The sequence below is a fragment of the Triticum dicoccoides genome, chromosome 2B (assembly GCF_002162155.2).
Source record: "Triticum dicoccoides isolate Atlit2015 ecotype Zavitan chromosome 2B, WEW_v2.0, whole genome shotgun sequence".
Lineage (NCBI taxonomy): Eukaryota > Viridiplantae > Streptophyta > Magnoliopsida > Poales > Poaceae > Triticum > Triticum dicoccoides.
In genome coordinates this window covers 394264264-394281347 of record NC_041383.1, presented here as the reverse complement: position 1 = coordinate 394281347, position 17084 = coordinate 394264264, and positions in this window count along the sequence as shown.

Below are 17084 nucleotides of genomic sequence, written 5' to 3'. Positions count from 1 at the left end.
TGAACATCACTATGTTGATCATATCTACTATATGATTCACGCTCGACCTTTCGGTCTCCGTGTTCCGAGGCCATATCTGTATATGCTAGGCTCGTCAAGTTTAACCTGAGTATTCCGTGTGTGCAACTGTTTTGCACCCGTTGTATTTGAACGTAGAGCCTATCACACCCGATCATCACGTGGTGTCTCAGCACGAAGAACTTTCTCAGCGGTGCAAACTCAGGGAGAACACTTCTTGATAATTAGTGAGAGATCATCTTAAAATGCTACCGTCAATCAAAGCTAGATAAGATGCATAAAGGATAAACATCACATGCAATCATTATAAGTGATATGATATGGTCATCATCATCTTGTGCTTGTGATTTCCATCTCCGAAGCACCGTCATGATCACCTTCGTCACCAGCGCGACACCTTGATCTCCATCATAGCATCGTTGTCGTTTCGCCATCTATTGCTTCTACGACTATCGCTACCGCTTAGTGATAAAGTAAAGCAATTATAGGGCGCTTGCATCTCATACAATAAAGCGACAACCATATGGCTCCTGCCAGTTGCCGATAACTCAGTTACAAAACATGATCATCTCATACAATAAAATATAGCATCATGTCTTGACCATATCACATCACAACATGCCCTTCAAAAACAAGTTAGACGTCCTCTACTTTGTTGTTGCAAATTTTACGTGGCTGCTACAGGCTAAGCAAGAACCGTTCTTACCTACGCATCAAAACCACAACGATAGTTCGTCAAGTTAGTGTTGTTTTAACCTTCGCAAGGACCGGGCGTAGCCACACTCGGTTCAACTAAAGTTGGAGAAACAGACACCCGCCAACCACCTGTGTGCAAAGCACGTCGGTAGAACCAGTCTCGCGTAAGCGTGATGTCTACTACACAACCTTCTTCTTGTAGACATTGTTGGGCCTGCAAGTGCACAGGTTTGTAGGACAGTAGCAAATTTCCCTCAAGTGGATGACCTAATGTTTATCAATCCGTAGGAGGCGTAGGATGAAGATGGTCTCTCTCAAACAACCCTGCAACCAAATAACAAAGAGTCTCTTGTGTCCCCAACACACCCAATACAATGGTAAATTGTATAGGTGCACTAGTTCGGCGAAGAGATGATGATACATGTGCAATATGGATAGTAGATATAGGTTTTTGTAAACTGAAAATATAAAAACAGCAAGGTAACTAATGATAAAAGTGAGCGTAAACGGTATTGCAATGATAGGAAACAAGGCATGGGGTTCATACTTTCACTAGTGCAAGTTCTCTCAACAATAATAACATAGATAGATCATATAACAAGCCCTCAACATGCAACAAAGAGTCACTCCAAAGCCACTAATAGCGGAGAACAAATGTAGAGATTATGGTAGGGTACGAAACCACCTCAAAGTTATTCTTTCGAATCAATCTATAAAAGAGTTCGTACTAGAATAACACCTTAAGATACAAATCAACCAAAACCCTAATGTCACCTAGATACTCCATTGTCACCTCAAGTATCCGTAGGCATGATTATACGATATGCATCACACAATCTCAGATTCATCCAACCAACACAAAGTACTTCAAAGAGTGCCCCAAAGTTTCTATCGGAGAGTCAAGAACGTTTGCCAACCCCTATGCATAGGTTCCCAATGTCACGAAACCCTTAAGTTGATCACCAAAACATACATCAAGTGGCACATGATATCCCATTGTCACCACAGATAATCACGGCAAGACATACATCAAGTGTTCTCATAAAAGACTCAATCCGATAAGATAACTTCAAAGGGGAAACTCAATTCATCACAAGAGAGTAGAGGGGGAGAAACATCATAAGATCCAACTACAATAGCAAAGCTCGGGATACATCAAGATCGTGCCATAGAGGGAATACGAGAGAGAACACGAGTGAGAGATCAAACACATAGCTACTGGTACATACCCTCAGCCCCAAGGGTGAACTACTCCCTCCTCGTCATGGATAGCGCCGGGATGATGAAGATGGCCACCGGTTATGGGATCCCCCTCCGGCAGGGCGCCGGAAAGGGCTCCTGAGAGGTTTTTGGTGGCGACAGAGGCTTGAAGTGGCGGAACTCCCGATCTATCTTCCGTTCTGGAAGTTTTACGATATGTAGGTATATATGGGTGCAGGGGGTACGTCGGTGGAGCTACGGGGGCCCCACGAGGTAGGGGGCGCACCTGGAGGGGTGGTGGGAGCGCCCCCCACCCTTGTGGGCAGCCCATATCTCCCCTGACGTGCACTCCAAGTTCCCTGGGTTGCTTTCCTTCCGAAAATAACTTCTCCAGTTAATTTCGTTCCGTTTTGACTCCGTCTGATATTCCTTTTCCTCGAAACAATGAAATAGGCATAAAATAGCAAATCTGGGCTGGGCCTCCAGTTAATAGGTTAGTCCCAAAAATAATATAAAAGTGGATAATAAAGCCCAATATTGCCTAAAACAGTAGATAAAGTAGCATGGAGCAATAAAAAATTATAGATACGTTGGAGACGTATCAAAGCGTACGCGTAATGTCGGTCTGGGCCGGTTCATCCAACAATACCGCCGAACCAAAGTATGACATGCTGGTAAGCAGTATGACTTGTATCGCCCACAACTCACTTGTGTTCTACTCATGCATATAACATCTACGCATAAAACCTGGCTCGGATGCCATTGTTGGGGAACATAGTAATTTCAAAAAATTTCCTACGCACACGCAAGATCATGGTGATGCATAGCAATGAGAGGGGAGAGTGTGTCCACGTACCCTCGTAGACCGAAAGCGGAAGCATTAGAACAACACGGTTGATGTAGTCGTACGTCTTCACGGCCCGACTGATCAAGCACGGAAACTACGGCACCTCCGAGTTCTAGCACACGTTCAGCTCCATGACGTCCCTCGAACTCCGATCCAGCCGAGTGTCGAGGGAGAGTTCTGTCAGCACGGTGGCGTGGTGACGATCTTGATGTTCTACCGTTGCAGGGCTTCGCCTAAGCACCGCTACAATATTATCGAGGAGGACTATGGTGGAGGGGGGCACCGCACACGGCTAAGAGATCAAGAGATCAATTGTTATGTCTATGGGGTGCCCCCCTCCTCCGTATATAAAGGGGGGGAGGAGGAGAGGGCCGGCCAAGGGGAGGAGGCACACCCAAGGGGGGCAATCCTACTCCAAGTAGGATTCCCCCCTCTTTCCTAGTCCAAGTAGGAGAGGGGAAGGAAGGGACGGAGAAGGAGAAGGAAGGAGAGGGAGGAAAAGGAGGAAAGGGGGGCCGGCCCCCTAGTCCAATTCGGTTTGGGCTAGGGGGGGGGCTTGTCTCCTCTCTTCCACCACTTGGCCCATGAAGCCCATTGCTTCTTCCTCGTATTCCCGTAACTCCCTGGTACCCCCGAAAATACCCAAATCACTCGGAACCTTTCTGATGTCCGAATATAGTCATTCAATATATTGATCTTTACGTCTCGACCATTTCGAGACTCCTCGTCATGTCCCCGATCTCATCCGGGACTCCGAACTCCTTCGGTATATCAAAACTCATAAACTCATAATAGAACTGTCATCGAAACCTTAAGCATGCGGACCCTACGGGTTCGAGAACTATATAGACATGACCGAAACACGTTTCCGGTCAATAACCAATAGCGGAACCTGGATGCTCATATTGGCTCCCACATATTCTACAAAGATCTTTATCGGTCAAACCGCATAACAACATACGTTGTTCCCTTTGTCATCGGTATGTTACTTGCCCGAGATTCGATAGTCGGTATCCCAATACCTAGTTCAATCTCGTTACCGGCAAGTCTCTTTACTCGTTATGTAATGCATCATTCCTTAACTAACTCATTAGCCACATTGCTTGCAAGGCTTATAGTGATGTGCATTACCGAGAGGGCCCAGAGATACCTCTCTGACAATCGGAGTGACAAATCCTAATCTCGAAATACGCAAACTCAACAAATACCTTCGGAGACACCTATAGACCTCCTTTATAACCACCTAGTTACATTGTGACGTTTGGTAGCACACAAAGTATTCCTCCGGTAAATGGGAGTTGCATAATCTCATAGTCATAGGAACATGTATAAGTCATGAAGAAAGTAACAAGAACATACTAAACGATCAAGTGCTAAGCTAACGGAATGGGTCAAGTCAATCACATCATTCTCCCAATGATGTGATACCGTTAATAAAATGACAACTCATGTCCATGGCTAGGAAACTTAACCATCTTTGATTCACGAGCTAGTCAAGTAGAGGCATACTAGTGACACTATGTTTGTCTATGTATTCACACATGTATCAAGTTTCCGGTTAATACAATTCTAGCATGAATAATAAACATTTATCATGAAATAAGGAAATAAATAATAACTTTATTATTGCCTCTAGGGCATATTTCCTTCAGTGGCAACTCCACCAGCTCCATCAACTTCTACTGATGCTTTCATCCTTGGATTCCTCTCAACACCTCCTCCTGAAGATCAAGCCTAGAGAGTCGCATAGCTCTATGCATTTTCAAGCTTCTTGGTAACTTGTTGCCAAAGGGGGAGAAAGTGTATAGATCATAGGCTTCGAAGAGAGAGAGCTTTGCTTCTTTTTGCTACTTATTTGCTTGCTTGATTGAGATACTTTATGCTTATGTGTGTGAGATACTTTGTACAGTCATGTGTTTGATCATATCACGCTTATTTGCTTGTGCTTGGATGATGATATTCTCTATCCTTTATGTAAGATCATTCACTTTGCCTTGCTGATGAGTGCTTGTTCCTATTTTTATCATTTTGAGCGCTCCACCAAGATGTATGTGACATGGAAGAGTAACCCATGACCCTAATTGGTTGTGCATTTGCATTCAAAAGCAAATATTAAATAATGCACAAATTTAGGGGGAGCTCTTACTTATCACATACTTCTCATAGCGGTGATGTTTTTCATTCTTATTATCATTTGTCGAAGCTTTGATCTATATGTTGTCATCAGTTACCTAAAAGGGGGAGATTGAAAGTGCAACTAATCCCTAGGTGGTTTTGGTAATTCTTAACAACATATAGCTGATTGAACTAATGCTCTTTCAAGATGATCATTTTAGGAAGTTCAATGATTGGCATGGCATGGACTAGAGGTGTGGACCCCTCAAAACGCTAAGGACGCATATTGGAAACAAGCTCAAGACTCTACATTTTCTTTTTAGTGATCCAAGATCACATTGAGTCTATAGGAAAGCCAATACTATTAAAAGGGGATGAGGTGTTGCTTAATGGCTTACTTGCTCAAAATGCTTAGTGGTATGCTCCAAAAACCCTCAACCACTTTCTTATTTCCATATGTCCAAAACCTAAAAGTCAAACTCGGCCCCACTGATTTGATATATATGGCGCCACCGAGTTCACTTGACATAGCCACTACCACAAACCCTAATCACTTCGGTTTCACCGATAGGGATCTCGGTCTCAACAAGATGGGATTGCAAACTCACTGTTTCCTTTTTGTAACATTTCGGTCTCACCGAGATGAGCGAATCGGTCCCACCGAGTTTGTAATGCAAATTCCATGTTTCCTTTTCGTAATGTTTCGGTCTCACCGAGATGAGCGAATCGGTCCCACCGAGTTTGCCTAACCAACTCTCTATGTGCCTATTACTGAAATCGGTCCCACCGAGTTCATGTGATCGGTCACACCAAGATTACGTTATGCCCTAACCCTAGCAAATCGGTCCCACAGAATTGATCGTATCGGTCCCACCGAAAAGCATAACATTCATATTTTGACATGAATCGGTCTGACCGAGTTTTACCATTCGGTCTCACCGAGTTTGGGATTCTGTGTGTAACGGTTAGATTTTGTGTGGAGGCTATATATACCCCTCCACCCATTCTTCATTCGTGAGGAAAGCCATCAGAACATTCCTACACTTCCACCATTAATTTTCTGAGAGAGAACCACCTACTCATGTGTTGAGACCAAGACAGTCCATTCCAACCATAAGAATTTGATCTCTAGCCTTCCCCAAGTTGCTTTCCACTCAAATCATCTTTCCACCATAGTCAAATCTGTGAGAGAGAGTTGAGTGTTGGGGAGACTATCATTTGAAACACAAGAGCAACGAGTTCATCATCAACACACCATCTATTACCTTTTGGAGAGTGGTGTCTCCTAGATTGGTTAGGTGTCACTTGGGAGCCTCCGTCAAGATTGTGGAGTTGAACCAAGGAGTTTGTAAGGGCAAGGAGATCGCCTACTTCGTGAAGATCTACCCAAGTGAGGCAAGTCCTTCGTGGGCGATGGCCATGGTGGGATAGACAAGGTTGCTTCTTCGTGGACCCTTCGTGGGTGGAGCCCTCCGTGGACTGACGCAGCCGTTACCCTTCATGGGTTAAAATCTCCATCAACGTGGATGTATGATATCACCACCTATCGGAACCACACCAAAAATCTCCGTGTCAGTATTGCGTTTGCTCCCTCCAAATTCCTCCCATTTACTTTCTTGCAAGTCGCATGCTTTACTTTTCCGCTGCTCATATACTCTTTGCATGCTTGCTTGAATTGTATTGTGATTGCTTGATTTGTGCTAAGTTTCTAAAATCTTCCAAGAAATTAAACTGGGAAAAGGTTAAGTTTTTAATTAGTCAAGTAGTCTAATAACCCCCCTTTAGACATACTTTCGATCCTACAAATACTTACTCCCACGGTGAGATATCTCATGCCACCGCGTGTGAATCATGTGCCCCGTTAGTTGAAATCCATTTTTGCTAGGGCGATGATGATTAAGCGTCGTTGAAATAAGTGTGCCTTTGAGCAATCGAGGCACTTGCGGGTATCAAGTTGGATCCTCCCTCTTGTCTCTAGAATCCTCTTTGATCCTGTGATACTTCTTGTTGTGTCCTTCGACGGTCATTCTTGTTGAGTGATAACCAGGGCAGTTCCATTGTATAAACAGATTGATTTGGTGATAAGAGATGATGGGGGTAGATTATATGATCGAGGAAAGGCGAAACTGAGCCCACTATGCATTGAACCATGAACCCTTTTTATTTGTATTTAAAGGTGTTGCTTATTTATGCTCCAGTGTTTATATCCATCTTATGTAAAGATTTCTTCTCTCTCATACCTTTATTTCATATAAGTTGTTCTTGATCTGTCAGATTTTTGGTTCCGCAAACCCTTGAGAGGTTCGAACTCTAGGGTGCGTGCGGAGCCTGCCTACTTGCGATCCTCACAGCGTAGCGCGTCGAGCTCAAAGGGACATTGAGACACAACAATTTATCCTGGTTCAGGCCACCTTGCGGTGTAATACCCTACTCCAGCTTTGTGGTGGATTGCCTTGAGGGCTGAGGATGAACTAGTACAGTGGATGAACAGCCTCAGGAGGTAAGGTGTTCTTGGGCTCAAGTGAGCTGGTGAAGGAGGAATGGCTTTGCTCTGTTCGTTTCGGGGTCCCTCTCTATGGTGGTGGCTAAGTCATATTTATAGTGGCCTTGGTCCTCTTCCCAAATGTTGGCAGGAAGGGATCCCACAACGGCCAGTTTTGAAGGGGGACAAGAAGTACACCCTATCCTGACTAAAGTGGTCTTCGCCTGCGGTGGGCTCGGCGATGACCTCCATCCTGCCATCCTGGCGGTCTTGGTCTTGTTACAAAAGAATGGAAACCTTTGGCTGATTCCTTGGGACTCCATGCCTGTCGCTTGCCTTCTTTGCACCAAAGAGGAAACTGGCACTCTGTGCTCGCTGGCGCCCGCCTGGCCTTGGTCGTCATGGCTCACGTCAGCTGAGCCTCATGAGGTGCACCTTGCATACAAGTCTCCGCTCCTTGGGCCAGCCTAAGGAGGCCGATCCCTTGGAGGTCTTGGCGTCGCCCGCCTCGTGAGGCTTAGCCCCACGCGAGGGTCTTGGGTTGTTGATGCTGAAGCTGGGCCATACCAGGCCGTCGATGGAGCCACGCAGTGGGCCGCAGGCAGGCAAGTCTGGGTACCCCCATATCCAGAACACCGACAGTATCCCCCGGGCCCAAGGCGCACTCGGACTTGGTTTCTAGGCGAAGCCAAGGGGCCAGTGCAGAGCGCCGCGGGCCCCAACCACCTGCGACCTTGAACGACGCGTGGTGATTGATGGGACGTGGGAGTCTCCTCTTCCCCATGTTGCCTTGGCAACCGTTTGACTTGACGAGTCGAGGCTACATGCATAAGATCATCATTATGCTAGGTCGTGGAGGCCGGCGGTCGGCCTCCATCCGGCTATAAATGAGGGGAGGGGTAGAGCCCCCCTCGCTCATCTCTTCCTCAATCTTCTCGCCGCTCATCCCTTCTCCTTCTCCATCTTGCTGTAGCATTCATGGTGATGATCAGAAGGTTTTCTACGGCCAAAAGGGGAAAAGCCACTCAAGAGGGGCCTGATCCCCTTCCGCTGAAGAAGCGGTTCTGCCGTCCCTGTGACGCCGGCATGAGGTAGGACGTGACCAGGCCTTGGCAATCAAGGCCTCCGCCCAGGTTCCCCCTTCCTTTGTACGCCCGTGGGCAGGACGGTGACATGCGCCGTCGAGCAATCCCAAGTGGCGGTGGACGAGCCGTTGCCGTCCCGCCTGCTGAGCCACAGACCCACGCCGAGGGTAGCTTACGCGAGTTTGTCGTGTGGGTAGCATTGCCACCCGCCTCGTGGATCCCGCTCTCGAGGTTCTTCGCCGACGAGCTGCCGCTGAGGGGGCCAGAGCTATGGGTGCAGCACACCGGGTGCTGCAGCCTGGCCATCGGGGCTGAGGTTGAGGTGGTGCCCCCTGGCGACGTCTTCATGACCCGTGGATGGGCCAAGGTCGCTCATGCCCACTGCGCAAAGAGGGCCCTTGCGATCCACTTCGAGTAAGACGTTGCCTCCACCATTTTCTTCAAGGTCTTCGATGAGGACGGCCGACGGCTGGAGTGCTGCCCCGGAGGAAGCAGCCCACAGGACACGGCCGTGGGCGCCGGACCTACTTCCGTCCCCGTCGGCGCCTCCTCGAGCAGCAGCGACGACTCTAGGGAATCCAGTGATTCTCCTAAGCCCAGCGAATCTCCGGAGTCCAGGACGACAGCTACGTGCCGCCAAGCTCCCGCCGCGGCCGGAGCGCGGCAGCAGCTGCCGCTTGGCATCATCGGTGATGCGCGCTGGCCTGGTCGAAGCTTTTCTTCTTTTGTTTCCGTGCGTGGAATTAGGAATAGCCCCGCAGGGGCATGTAAGATGGAAATGCTTTAATTCCAGCATTGTTCTTTTTGTTTTCATGATGAAATCGCATACCCCAATCTGGCATGGTTCCCCCTTTCCTCCCCTTAGGTAGTGTGTCGCTCTACGCCGTTGGAAACTAGTCCCCAGGAAGGCTGCGGTCGTAGCTAGTATGCCAGGTCGCGATGCCGTGGTCAAGGCTAGGAGGTGAGCGGTCCGAGGCCTGGTGAGAGCTCATGAGGCGTGATGCTCATGAGGTGCCCCTAGGCATGCAAGCAGCTGCCCAAGAAACGGAGAGGGGAGTGAAACTGCCGGAGAGGGACTGCGGAACTTGAGTGAGTGGGTTGCGAGATTCATGCCATCATGTGAGTGACTTATCTTTTAGCAGGCCCACTGCGATTCCCCTGGAGGGCGCCCATTCGTGCCTCTGCGGTAGTGTCACCAGGTGGGGCCCATGCCGCTCATTCCCCTTCCTTGCTTGCCTAGGTGCTCTACGTCCTCGAGTCCCGGCCCTCGAGCAGGCTCAGCCGCCGCCGCTGGTATGCCAGGTCGCGATATTGTGGTCCAGGCCAGGGGGTGAGGGCTGGAGAGCCAGTAGGAGCTCCTGAGGCGTGATGCTCAGAAGCCCCCCTTTAACATGCAAGCGACTCGCAAGGCAAGGTGGTGACCGCCGGGGCCTGCCCATAGCTAGGCCTCAGGTGAACCTGTGTGTTAGCTGACAAAAGAGATTGCAACTCCCTATGGTGCTGACTGCCTATCCTTGAACCTTTCGCGAGAAGACGAAGGCACCAAGGACCTGGTGAGGTGGCGTGTCTGAGGCGGGCCGCGAGCCAGAGCTCGATTCTCGGGTTTATCAGCGTTGCTGGGATGGACCCAAGAATAAGCGTCGTGCCAGCATGAGTAATTTCTGTTGCAGGACAAGCATAGGACGAGTTGGGAATGTAAGGGGACCGCAAGGCGGGTAGGTCTCGGAGCAAGCAGGTGATGGTAATAAAACAGCTCTTGAGAGATGGTTAGGCAATTCTGACGAACGCAAGAAGGATACATATCGTAGGGACGGACCCACGCGACTTGGGGATAATGCAGCCCGAGGGGCGCCCCCATCTGAACAAACTGAAAGATGTCACCTGGCACCACTGCTAAAGAGATGTCAGGGTAGCTGAAGTTGCGCGCTGCTGAAGTCGTTCCTCATGAGCCGCCATGGACCTGAGCCTCGGGAGGCTCCGGGGGCCTGGGGGGCTCCTAAGGATCCATCTCCACCTCCCCTAGGATCACCTGGTGCCTAGCCTCCCGAGCCGCTAGTACGTCCCGCATGCGGCGCTGAAATGCCACAGCCGCGCTCGGCAGGCCGAAGGGCATGCAAATGTAGCTATGAGGGGGACCCTCACATCGACCAACGCGGGACGGCCAGAAAAGCTGTGAAGACGCGGCCATGTTGAGCCCTGGGATGTCGATGCAGACGCGGAACTCCTTACCCTCTCCAGGGCAAGGAGCCGCGCCCAGCGGTGGGCGGCGATCACCCTGCAGAACCCTCACTTCATGAACCTCCTCGACTGCCTTGCTGATGTACTCCTGAGCACCCTGCACCTCACGCCTTGTGCCTTCTCCTGGGAAGCGTGCACTGAAGCATGCCTCCACATGGTGCCCGAGCGCCTGCCTCATGACATCGGCTAGGTCTGAGGTCCTCCAGAGGAGAGCCCACGAGCCCAGCCTGACAAGGGTGCCGGGCGCGCTTTCCTATGTAATAGGTGAAGGTGTCCCATCCAGGGACTCGAGGCTCAGTGCAGCACTGCTGGGCGACGCCTCCTCCTGAGGTCCCTGGCCCAGCTGTTGCTTCTTCGTCTTGGGAGTGACCTTGGGAGGGAGGACATCTCCCTCGTCTTTAGGGTTCTCGACTGCTGCAGCTTGGTAGGCACGCTCGAGAGAGCACATCGCGTCATCCTGAGGACATTGTAGCCGTGGTGCATTGCCGCCATGAATTTGGCCACTGCTGGGTACCCGAGGATGGTGTTGTACGGTAGGAGAATGTTGGCAACGTCAAAGTCGATGAGCTCGGTGTGGTAGTTGTCGCGCTTGCCGAAGGTGACTGGGAGGCGGACTTGCCCTATCAGGTGCGTGGAGCCGTCGGTCATTCCTGGGAATGGCTTGATAGGCTGAAGCTGCTGGTATGGCACTTGGATCCCGTTGAACGTTTGGATAGAGAGAACATTGAGCCCTGCTCCGCCGTTAATGAGGGTCTTTGTCATGGAATTAACATGTCAGATGTCCTCATGAAAGGACTTAGTCGTGGAGCCATCGCAACGGGTTAGCTTGAAGGGGTTAAACTGGACAAGGGACATGGGAGTTTATACTAGTTCGGCCCCTCCGATGAAGGTAAAAGACTATGTCTAGTTGTGATGGGATTGATTGGGTTTCGATGATCAGGGAGCGAAATACGCTTGCCTGAGTCTCGAGTTGTTGTTTGTTGTCCCTGAACCGCCGTCAGGTCGTCCCTTTATATACATAGGTTGACGCCCGGCCGGACTACAGAGCCCCGAGGCCGACTCATACAAAGTGTCCGACTCGGTCTCTCCTTTCCTAACTTATATTACAAGTTTACATAGTCATGGTGGTTTACCACTATGGGCCCTAATCCGCCTTTGTGCTTCGGGCTTCTAGGCTTCATTTAGTAAAGCGCCATCTTCTGGATCTTCATGGGCTTCAACATAGTCGAGGGTGAACCGGGCCCTCCTGGCCGGTTTACCCTCAGTAGCTATATCCTCAACATTAGGCCCCAGATTGATTTGAATTTGTTCATGTCAATCTTCAATACTTCAAAGATCTCTTGCAGGCATCTTCTTGAATTTTTGTAAATCGCCATATTGTCTTCTCCTATAATTTTGTAAACCGCCGTGACGTCATCTTCTGAACACAACAACGGTCCATCATGACATCATCTCTGTAAACAAAAATTAAAAAGATTCCCTTCACTTAATGGTTATCCCGAAAATCGAGGCGACAGGCGCACTCATTCTGCCGTTTCATGCTCCTTAATTCTCGCGCCTGCCGTTTTACTCTTTCCTCTATAAATAAGGCCCAAGGGCCCTTCTCTCTTTTTCCCCTTCTGTGCCTTCTTATTCCTCGCAACACCCAAGCTCTGAAGCTCTGCCGCCGTCCGCGACCTTCGAAAATTGCATCGACAAAGGCCGCTGCATCAACCTGAAACGGACCTGAAACTCGTCGCCCTCCGCAGGAGATCTGCAGTGGTAAACTTCCTCTTTCCTTCATCTTTAGATCCGCTTCTAGGGTTTGCGAGCTCCTCTGTACAGTTCTTCATCCTTCTTCTTTGTTCTTCCTCCTGCCGCGATAGTTTTGATCGAATAATAGTGTAGATCTCATGTGGTAGTTACTCCGCATCCGTTTTTAGTGCTAACAGATCGTCCTTTTTCCTCTGTAGAGTACACGGCCTTCTCTGTTCTACTTAGCGCCTTTAAAGTTCACAGAAAAAATTGCTTTTCGGATGTGTGGTAGATCCAAATAAATTTGACCATTGTGTGAAACCTGTTTCTGTCAACACTTAGCAAAAACTTTGAATTCTGGCCATTCTGCCTATGGGCGGTTTAACCTTTTGATAGCCAATCCGCCATATATCATTAGCCCTCTCTTAAACCGCCAACTAAACCTTTGCACAAAATTTTCCTCCAGTTTAACACTGAATTGTACACTTTAAACCGTAAATTGTTAAACTGACACTGTTTCTTTCAGTTCCCTCCTTCCGGAATGTCGAAACAATTTGTTGCTTGCAATTGGGCTCCGTCCCGGATCACGGAGACACAAATCAATGGTTATGTCACCACTGGTGCTTTAGCCTCAAAAAGGGCTCTCCACTGGCGAGTTCCGGAATCGGAATGTTCGCCTGAACCTCAAGAAGGAGAGGTAATTGTCTTTATGCAACACTTAGACCGAGGATTCAGTCCGCCTGGATCAAAAAATTTCCGAGATGTCCTTGCAAGCTTCCAACTCCATCCGCAAGATATCGGTCCGAACTCTGTATCAAACATATGCAACTTTCAAGTTTTCTGCTAAGTCTATCTTCAAGAAGAACCAACTGTGGAGCTGTTCCGGGACTTTTTCCATTTGAACCGCCGTACGGAATTCTCAGATGGTCCCAACACAGAGCTTGGCGGCGTTTCAATTCAGAAAAGGAAAGAAGTGGACTTCCCTCATGCCAAACATCATAGCCATCCTAAAGATTGGAATCAGACCTGGTTTTACTGTCGGAACACTGCCCCTGATGGAGAAAATCCCTTGCCGGGTTATCGCCCTCACCGGCTTAGCAATAGCCACCCATTACCTTCACGCTTGACCACCGCAGAACGGAAGAATTTTGCACCTCAACTCGCCAAGCTCAGGGCTCTGATGGCCAATGGTTTAACTGGCATTGATCTTGTTCACTGCTGGGTTTCTTGGGGCATTTTACCCCTAAGCCGCCGCCCCGGATTGATGCATGAGTACACCGGTGATGTCAAAGACCCTCAACGATATCATGAAATAGTAATGACCGATCTTGAAGTCACTGAATCGGTGAAGAAAATGCTTGATGAACCAATCTCTGCATGCAGCCAAACCAGTTTGGCTCTGTTTTGCGCCTCCAACAAACCGCCAGCGGTAAAGTTCATCTAAATACTTTTACTGATTTGCTTCTGTATTGACTGTGTACTAACCTTTCCTTGTCTTAATTTCAGGCTAACAGCTCCTTTTGGAAACGGATAAACCGGCCCGGGCTCCTCGTGCAAAGACCAAGGCCATCAAGAAAGCCGGCAAGAGGAAAACCGCCAAGTCTTCTGACTCGCCCGAGGATAAGGAGTCAGACGCTGAGGTAGAACTTGACTCACTTGGTTCCTTTTTCATTCATCTTATTGACAATGACTATTCCCAGGATGATGCGGAGGCCAGCCATGCAGAACATGTTGAGGTAATCCTTCTTTCTTCCGATTCAGATCTTGTACCAGTTCAAAGAATTTGCCGCACAGTACGGAAAGTAAAACAATCTCACCCCCTTGCTCATTTGGATCCAAAATTTTCCTTGAAGACACAACAAGTTGAAGAACGTCACACAACCCGGCATAGTGGTCAACAAATCACGTCGTCCGGTTTAGCTGATACACCAACCCGGAAACGTCGTCTAGAGGTGACTTGTTCTCCTGAAAAATGTTGTCCTTTGAAAGGTTTCTTCCAATGCCCTCTCAATCCGATTGACCCGAATTACCAGGCTTCTTCCAACTCGTCTGGCGGTTCATCAACCACTCAGCTGCCTCCTCTCAAAGTCGTCGCTGGGTAAGTATATTACTCCTTAACTTGTTCCTTTTATTTGTCGGTTTACCATATTCTAACCTTTGATGTTGTAGTGCCAAGGCTTGATTAAGTAAAAAAGCCAAGACCAACGACCCTACTGCTTATGTTGATCCGGAGAAGACTCCAGAGCATCATGGCGAAGACCCTGAAGTTGCCATAGACAGCTCTGCTGGGCAGAACCAAGATGGTGATGCTAACCCGCCAGAGTTTGAACCGAATGTAGAAGTTGACACTTCACATCCTCCTGCTCCTCCAAGCCCAACAGTAGAGGAGCGGGGCTCAACTGCTGATCCACCAAGCCCAACTAACAAACCGCCAAGCCCTGCTACCAAAGCGCCAAGTCCTGTTAAGAATATTGATTCCTCCAGTCCGGCCAAAGATGATGACGTTGTCGTTACTGGCACTTCATATAACGCCCCTGGTAATCCGGTTGCTCTATCAAAGCACACTGCCAAGGATGAATTTGCCGCTATGAGCAAGGGGAAGGGGAAGACTGACTTGTCAGCTTATGTCGATCTCTCTGCTCAAGATCTTCACTCCTGCTCCTTGAACCGGCTTTACACCAGCCGTGATTATGAAGCCGGTTTAGTAAACCTGATGAAGGAGCGCTACGAGGTAAACAATTTGATCTTTGCTCCATACCTTCACTGTATTGTAGCCCCCAAGGGCCGGTTTGACTTGAGAAAGTCAAACCGGGACTTTGTATACTCCATTCTGTACTTTATGAAATTTCCTTGTATATGTCTGATCAAACACACATTAGCCCCCAAGTGCCATGATTAAAACTTGTATTAATCCTTGGGACTTCAACAATCAGCATAAAAATGATCCGCATTAGCCCCCAAGTGCCAAGTGTATAACTGGTTATATGCTTGGGACTTTAACAAAGATATTGACATGCTCTCGTATTGTTGCAGAGTGAGATAAACCAACAAGTCTCTCTAATTGCTGACCTTCAAGAAAATCTGAAATCCCAACAAGCAGAAACCACCAAGGCCAAGGATGAGCTGAAAACCGCCTTGACCACCATGGAGCAGCTCAAAGAATGGTTCAAGTCTGAGCAGGCCAACTGGGATACCGAGAAGGCCGGATTGCTGAAGCGGGCGGAAAACGCTGAATCAGCTCTTAAACCGGTGACGGAAGAGCTTACTGGTTTAAAGCGCCAAGTCAATGCCATGACCTCTGCAATATTTGGTAAGCACTATTTTTCCAACGCTTTATGAATATTTTGCTTTGAAATTTCTCCGGTTTAACATGAACTTTCTTAAACCGATATAGGCAGTCGCATTGCTCATCTAGGTTCTGATATGCGGAAGAAACTCAAGGCCGCGTATACACTGGTTGAAGAGCTGTATACCGGTGTTCAACGGGTGATCTGCGCCACTTCTTACGACAATGCGGCGCCAACACTGCTCAAGGACACGCTGGACCAGCTATCTATGACACCAGCACAAATTGAAGAGTTGAAGCGATCCGCTGCCCGGGCTGGCACTTTATTGGCGCTGACTCGAGCCAAAGCATGGATAGCTGATCTTGATCCGGCTGACATAGCCAAGGGCTTCCCCAGTGCACAAGAAAACGGCAAAGTGTTTGACAATGACGCTCTCAGGCGGGTGACAAGGGAGATGCGTCCTCTAGCGAGTCAGTTGGCAGATGAGGCTAACCTGACGGTTCACCGATCCTTCTATGATGCAAACAACAGACAGGTTGAAGCTGTGATTCCGGAAGTGCAGAACCTTATTCTACCAATCTGTAAGCATACTTACGCCCCTGACGTTGATCCGGCTGAGCTTATAAGTGAAGATGTTGTCTTCAGGCTTTAACCTGGATTGACTGGACCACCAATGACTTCCAGCCATTGGATGGGGAGGAGGTTGAACTGACGCTAGATGACCCATCTACTTCACATCAACCCGGCGACGAAGCTTAATCCGTCAAGGCGGTTGATATGTCAGAAACTATCCATGTGATAACAATTCCATATTTTGGGCCTCTGAATGCCTTGTAATAGGGTAGCAAAAACTTATTGTGATCTGCTGCCATCGTGCAGGAGGAGATACTTTGTGTGATCCGCCGTATCAATGACAATTTTGGTTCAGGTATCATGATCTGCCGCTCCTGTATGTGCATAAAAGACAAGGGTCCTGTGATATAAGGTCCCTGTTTAGTTGGCTGATCAACTTTGATTGCAATAAGGTGAAAACCCAAATCTGAATTTCTTGTATAACTCCATCATGTACTGATGTCGTATAGTAAGTCATACTAGGTGATGATTCACGCCAGATGATCCAAGCTGGTGACAGGTAGTCAATGCCAGGCTGGGTTAATAAACTCCAATTTAAGAATACGGTCAGTCGACGTGTAGTTGCAAACCAAACCGGTTTAAAGAATACCAGGCTAATAAAATGACTGACCAAGCCAAGAAAATCGGTTTAACATGAAATTTAGCAAAACGCAAATAAAATCGTGTAGTCAAGGCTTTTTGGGGGCTACCAGGCCCAAATTCGAGGCTTTTTGTGGGCTGCCAGGCCGCTGAGTTGAACCATTTGACAA